This window comes from Nipponia nippon, unplaced genomic scaffold, assembly GCF_047370975.1.
Source record: "Nipponia nippon isolate SJK-2023a ecotype South Korea unplaced genomic scaffold, ASM4737097v1 scaffold_6, whole genome shotgun sequence".
In the NCBI taxonomy this organism is placed as follows: Eukaryota; Metazoa; Chordata; class Aves; order Pelecaniformes; family Threskiornithidae; genus Nipponia; species Nipponia nippon.
Window position 1 is genome coordinate 56,385,800 of NW_028262380.1, and position 6,973 is coordinate 56,392,772.

The following is a 6,973-nucleotide window of genomic DNA, read 5'->3' on the forward strand; positions in this document are numbered from 1 at the left end:
CAAAGTATTGGATAAATAGGACAAGTATCAAATGGGATATAAAGCAACTGTATGAAAACCGCAGAAAGTTGAAGTTTTAGTCGGAGCCGTGCTTAGGGTGACAGTAGAGCCCTGCATTTTATTTAGTGCCTTTTAATCTGAAAGCTCCCAAAACACTTCCAGAATAGTGATTAAGAAAATGAAGATATTCTATTGTATTTCCGAACATAGTCACTGATGATACTAGAGTATAAACATATGATTATCACCTCTGTAAAAGCTAGATATAGTACCACTTGTTGAATTTGGTTTCCCAAAGGGATCCTTAATAAAAGACAAAAAGAGCCCCAAAAGAAGACCACATGAAACAATCATCAATGAGCATAAGAGAAGCCAGGATGCGTAATGGGACAGATAGCGTGATGCAGGAGACAGCTGTAACACAAGATAGTGGAGTGTAAAGTCAGGCTCATCCTCAGTGAGAATGCTTTGCTCATTGGTACTGATCCCCTGCAGAGCCAGCAGTCCAAGGAAGATTTCATCCTGAGAAAGGGCAAACAAATTATTAAAGACCTTAAAGCAATGCAGCCTCTGTCAACTACTCTGAACTAAGGCTTAGGAGGATCATCAGGTTCATGTCGATTGCCAAAATATGACCAAAAGTTACATGCCTGAAAGAACACGACACATGAGAAAACAGAAAATACAGCAAAACATATTTCTGGGAGAACTTAAGCATAACGTTTAGACATAGCCTTGGTTTAAGTATGAGAAACAGTCAGCTTCCCCAAAGTCACTCTTTTAAATTCTTTTTCCTGTCATATGGCCGTCTTTCCTCAGCTTTAAGCTGACCCTGGTATCTGTAACCTGGCTCCTTTTCTGTCCTGATTACTGTCGCTAATGGGCAGACTTAGGCAGCACTTGACAATTAAACAGTAATATGGCATTTCTGTTGATGTCACAGGGACCATCCCGCAGTGACAGTCAATTCAGGAAATATGGAATGATATTTGTCATGGCCTGAATGTTCTTTTGGAGGGTTTGTTTGGGGTTTTTTTGTTTGGTCTTTTTGTAACATTTAGTACGTGGGTTCTAGAAGTAGAAGAAAACACAATAAGTGAAAAGCAAAGCAGTTAATAAGACTGAACAGGCATAAGAACATAGGAGTTAGATGGTACGCGATGGGCCAAAGTGAAGGCATTTATTTATTGTCTCAATCAAATGGCAACATAAGCTTTTTCTTTTCCCCGTTATGTTATTAGTCTTATAACACGGAAAACATTTTCTTTCCCTGTGGAACTCCTCCAAGTCAATCCACCCCCATAAGGAAACCCAACCTTTAATACTTTGTAATAAATAAAACATCAGAAATAAAGATATACAACAACACATTATGACGAATATTACCAAAAAGCATGCACAGATCTGTTCAATAATGTCTCTTTGAAAAATTCCTCTACTGATGTATCTAAGCACTTAAGAATCTAATATCTGAGCACCTCACAATCACTAATGGATTTTAGCCTCCCTTCACTCCAAAGGCAGAAAAGTATATTGGCCTTTTACGGATTTAGAAGTGAATAGGCAGTGACTTGCCCAGGGTCATACGTAAATCTTTTGGTGGAAGTGGGGATTGGAGTCAGGGTTTCTGTGTCCTGGTCCAGTACCTTAAGCCATCTTTTTACCCATTAACAGATCTGCATTGTAACATTTAGGAAAGGGCTGTGTGATGCACGATGCTCTTTGGCTTTTTTTAATATCCCAGGTTCTTCTACTCCTGACTAATCATCAGGAAGAGTTTGCTGTTAGCTTTCCCTTTAAAAGAAGCTGCTCTCCCGTGTGGTGTACATTTGCCCTGACCTTAGGAGTTGTACACAACCCTACAACAATTTGTATATTTGCAGCCCACGCCCCCCAAAGGAAATTGTCCTGGCAGGGTTCGAGACCAAGGTTTGCAATGTGTTTAAAAGCACTTTGCTGCATATGGCTTGGTTGGGAAAATTCTACGCAAGGAAAGTGATAAAAAAACAATCAAATGAAAAAACCTCCCCCCGGCCAAGACCTACAAGAGTGGATGGCGCTCAGTCGATTCTACACCCACGTTTAAGTTCTCTAACCCCTACCTAAGGGAGCACTTAAGCACTTCAGCCTTCAATGCATGAGCAATCACGTCGCCTCGGGGTGGGGGGCTGGGGAGAATATTCACGTGCTTTGCTGGGTCAGGACCCTGACCCGCAGTCCGTGGATATTTGATTCTTTTCAAAACCAGGCCATTTCTTTAGCGCTTTACGTGGATTTGGGAGTCTAATTTTAGGCAGTTGTATTTTTAAAATCCAGGCCTAAATACACTCCCCATAGGAATCGCAGCGTCCCTGATATTTGGGTCAGAACGCTCCCACTAGGGATAATTTCTTTAAACCACCAGCCAGCAAAGAAAGAAACCAACCCGAGCAGCCACCCCGGCAGCACTCTCCCCCCGCAAGCCCTTCCTACCCCCAAGGTCAGTTTGGGAGCCGGGGTACATTTTGAATGGCTGTTGATACAAAGTCATGCTCTTTTCCTTTTCATGCCACTTATTTAAAGAGGAATCTTGAAGCAGTTGTTTACTGCAGCAATGCTTAGGAAGGAAAAGAATAGCGAGTGTATTTTCAAATGCCCTTAGCAGCTTTCTTTTTATTTTGCTCTCCAAGCCCCTGCTATTCAAGTTCTCTTCTCCTCAGAGCACTAACAGCTAAATTGTTCTATGCACACAGCTCCCATTAGCAGAAGAAGGAGTCATGCACATCATTCCCATGAACCACTTTAACAGCATACTCCTATATGACAAGATGTGCCTCAAAGAGAAAGGATGCTAGATAAATATTAACCACAGAGTGTTCTCATTTTAACTTACATTTAAAATAGCATTTGGATTTTTAAAATGTATACTTCTATTATTTGGTATCAGTCATCTTTGTCTTACCAGTTCAAGAAATTAGATATGCCAGAGCATAACAAATCTGCATTAGAGGCATGCGGTTTGCTGTTTTATGTTGGAGAAAAAAAAGGGGGGGGGTGTGACATTTGGATTTACTGTCATATCTCAATAATCCACAAACCCTAATTTCTCAGCAATGAGTTCGTGTCCTTTGCTTTACATTAATTGCATTGAAATTTCCATCAATTATTCAAACTCTCAGTAGTCACAACTCATTTAATATCTCTTGCTCTGTGCAGACAATCTGAGGTCTGACTGTGCTTAGATTCATATATGGACAGACAGCATGATTTCTTTACATGGCAGAGATTCCCTTGAAATCCTCCCACCTCCCGAAAAAGGTTCTGTTTAATATGAATCGAAGTATGCCTCTGACTAACTCTCATTTGGGAAACATATCAATTTCATTGGTTGCATCAAAATCAAGCTCAAAAGTATAATCAGAAATTTATGTACTCTCGTTACATAGATTCAAACATACTATACAGTATAAAGGAAACAGAAATATTTTTTGTTGGGTAGTGTGGGAGGAGAGAAAAACATGTTTTTCCCTAATGTCAGACAATTAGTTTCTGATTTATATCTCAAAGCGCATCAGTTGGTAAACCTTACAATTTCATCTTAGCTAGCGTAGCTGTGGATGGCTTTACAGAAAACTCATAAAAATTTAAAACCATTTTCTAAGTCTAGTAGACTTTTTCTCCTGTGTTATCGATGACAGTGAATTCTGGTGTCTAGATGTGGATTTTGTATTTAAAAAAAGATCCTCTTTTGGATGTTTTGCTTTTTTATTAAGTTAGCGAACCTCTCATTCTTCATGGTTAACAGCAGTGATTGACAGTCACATGGATATTTTTCTGTAACCATCAATACCAGTAACTAGAAAAACAAGCAAATAGTCCCAATTTCCTAATAAAAGGTAGAAATTGTGTATCTTAAATACTTCAATCCACACTCAAAATGACCATGCGACCATGCTCGAGTGCATGGATATAACTTTAAAACATAGCAACCTTAAAGGTGAAGTGCACCCCTGATAACTGAAATTCTCCAAGCAGTAGTTACCATTTACTCACAATTTCGGACAACGCAAAAACATAAAAGCTGCTGCTCCCAGAATTGTTGCATATTACCACCATTCATCAAAACGTTGTCTTTGTGGTCAGTGTCTTTTCTTCCTCACTTTATATTATTTTCATATTCTTTTATCACCAACTTGGAGTCTGTGAGAATCTGCACAATAACAAACCAGTGAGTTTATGCGGCAAAGGACTGCAATATGGGCAAGAGAGAGATTTCAAGTACCATGCTTCCAGGAGGCTTATTTAAACCATACCAGAATAATTAAAAATTGCTTGACCATACCTTTTTAATTGGCTCCCTGATAGAAGGGTTAATAGGAATTCTAATACCTGTGTAAAAAAAAAGGCAGATAAAGAAAACAGTGTAATGTAAAATAATTCAGATTGTCTCTGTGTAAATGAGGCAATAAATGCCTGCAACATGAAGCTCAGTCTGACTTCACAGCAGGGCCTGGTGCTTAATTGAAAGTCCTAACTAGACCCATTTATCAAAGAAATCACTCAGAGGGAAATTTAATTATCACAATTAATCTATATTTTTTTTAGAAAGTCTCAGCAAAGCACACTGAACATTTCTTTGGGAAGAATTTTACAATGTTATCACCAAAAAAGTCAAGCACTGAACTTCTCCCCCCTCAGAGGAGAAAAAAAGGCAGGCAGGCAGGCAGGCACAGGGCTCCTTGTGCGAGGAGCTCCTGGTAACACCACTTAGGCACAGCCGAGAGTAACGAGCACCGTCGCAGCAGGAGCTCAGATGGAAATACTTCTTCCTAAGTCACAAAACTGCTCCCTTTGCAAGCTGGAGAGAACACCTGGCTTTCTGAGCGAGCTGCCCCGCGCCGTGCCCACGGACTTCACATCCTTGCCAGTTTTGCTTGGCTTTGCAGGACTCCTGGCACCCCTCAGCTGCCCCCTGTGAGCCCCTGCTCACACTTTGTCTCAGTGCATGCACAAAAAAGCCCAGAGACGCAACCTGGCCTCTACTCAGTAACTAGCATGTGATGCTTCGGGAAAGTAAGGAACCAGTGGCACATTTTGTTTTAAGCACTCATGTCAAGAGGAGATGTCTTCAGTAGAGTTGCCCGTGCTTGTACCAGCGTTGAGTTTGCTCTAGTGAGCAAAGGGCCGTTCTGAAACCAGGGCATTTTCCCCCGAGTAAGTGGCAATATTCAACTCAGCTGGGTTTGCCTTAGCAGTTGTACAAGTTGGGAAGGAAGGTAGCTCCGACCTGTGTTCCTACACAGCTTCTCACATTTGGCATTTCCCAAGAGGTTTTCATTTGCTTGCTTTTTAAAGACCAGGTAACATTTAACAGTCTAGTTAATTTTTTTTTCTTATTTTGAAAAACAGCCCCTTCTTTTTATACAGAGCTCTACCTCTATTTCCATGCCTCCAATGTAAGCCTGGGGTGCTGCAGAAGGCTACTTGTGGAGCACTTGTGGAGCAGATAACAAGTAGAGTTACATCTATGTGCATCACACGGCCCTTGACATGCCTATGCGAAGATGAAAAGAAAGCCCCAAGAAAGTATGCAAGTCTGTGCCATGATAAAAATCCCCTTCAGTCAATCAGCGAGCTGATAGCCGATAGGTTTTTAGGGCTTCTGGACACTAGCATGCAGCAAGCGATAGGCAGGAGTCTGCTCCTTCGCTTTGAGAGCGCGGAGCTCCAGCACTTGCACTGGGAGCAGGATGCAAGGAACCAGCGTACTTGCAGAAACTTCAATGAAGAGCAAAAGCAGGCACTTGAAAGGACAGGGAAAATGGGGCCAGAGATTTTCTTTTACTTTGTGTGGCTTGCACAGCCCCACACCTACTCATGTTTCCCCAGGCTTAAAGGGAGTCCATAAGGCATACTATGCATAATTTTCCCTTCCATCCTTCAGAGTCAGAGAACATCCAAAAATACGGCCCATGTTAACATTTTTGTGCATGCACTTTTTCCCTCTTCTTCAGTGGGAAAACTTGCAGCTTGGTCTCCCGATGTCACTGAAGTTGTTTACTGCCTTTTTTTTCTGCGCTTCCTACATTATTCAGGTTATACTAATCACCAGAGGGGAAGGAAACAACTCCAGAGCAGATTGAATTACCGTTTAATTGGGCATCCTGTGAAATAAACATTGTGACTTGGATAAGATTAAAATGTGAGTCACAAGTCTGGTGAGTTTTCAAGTGTTAGGGAATGCGGTGAGGGAATCAGGCAAGAGCAGCAAGGAGAGAGCAGCTCGAGCAATGCTCAGCAGAACAGCAACTGCTGGACACGGTTACTTGTTTTCACTAGGATCAGACTAAAGCTCCAGTGGACAGAACTGGGCAAAACAACTGACAGTTCTTTATTTAGGAAGAATTTTCAAACAAATTTCCATTTATATTCATTTGCTTGTACTGAACCCACCTGTGAACGCCCTCTGGCAATATACCACTGTCCAGCTCAGCTAAATTCTTAGATATTAAAGGCGAGTACTTAGAAGTGCTTCTGAAGAAGGACTTCACCAACAGGTTTGGCATCTTCCATGCACTGTCTGTTTATGTTTGATACTTTGCAATACTTCTGGTGAGTAGATTTGCTGGAAGAAACAAGTTGCAGACACAGAAATGAAAACTGTATTGTAGAATATTCATTAAAATATGAATCTCAAATGTATAATCATCACCATTCACATGAGCCTCACTTGATTCACCTGCATAGACCTGATGCTGCATTTAGGGACAGAGGTCCTCATTCAGCCACTTAACAAATATCATGTCAGGCTCCTACTTGACAAGCTTACCTAAGGTCTGCTGTCCCTAGACCGCTTTCTCCTTTGCCTTCCTCCTGAGGCAAAGGGGAGGCTGGCTCTGGTGGAAGATTTTGTGGCAGAAATGGGCCAGGCACCAGGTCAACCTGTCTGTTCTGCATTGCAATAGCCACTGATGGAAGCCATTGCTGGCTGCTG

At 41.5% G+C, this 6,973-nt stretch overlaps 1 long non-coding RNA gene across 1 annotated transcript; it reads right to left on the reverse strand.

The window, feature by feature from the left end:
* Nucleotides 1–293: 293 nt before the first annotated feature.
* LOC148051489 (uncharacterized) lies at nucleotides 294–6,561 on the reverse strand. Its single transcript, XR_015699580.1, has 4 exons — nucleotides 6,433–6,561; nucleotides 4,322–4,368; nucleotides 4,033–4,189; nucleotides 294–522 (listed from the first exon to the last, which is right to left on the reverse strand). It is a non-coding gene; the product is annotated as an uncharacterized LOC148051489 (long non-coding RNA).
* Between the last annotated feature and the right edge of the window lie 412 nt (nucleotides 6,562–6,973).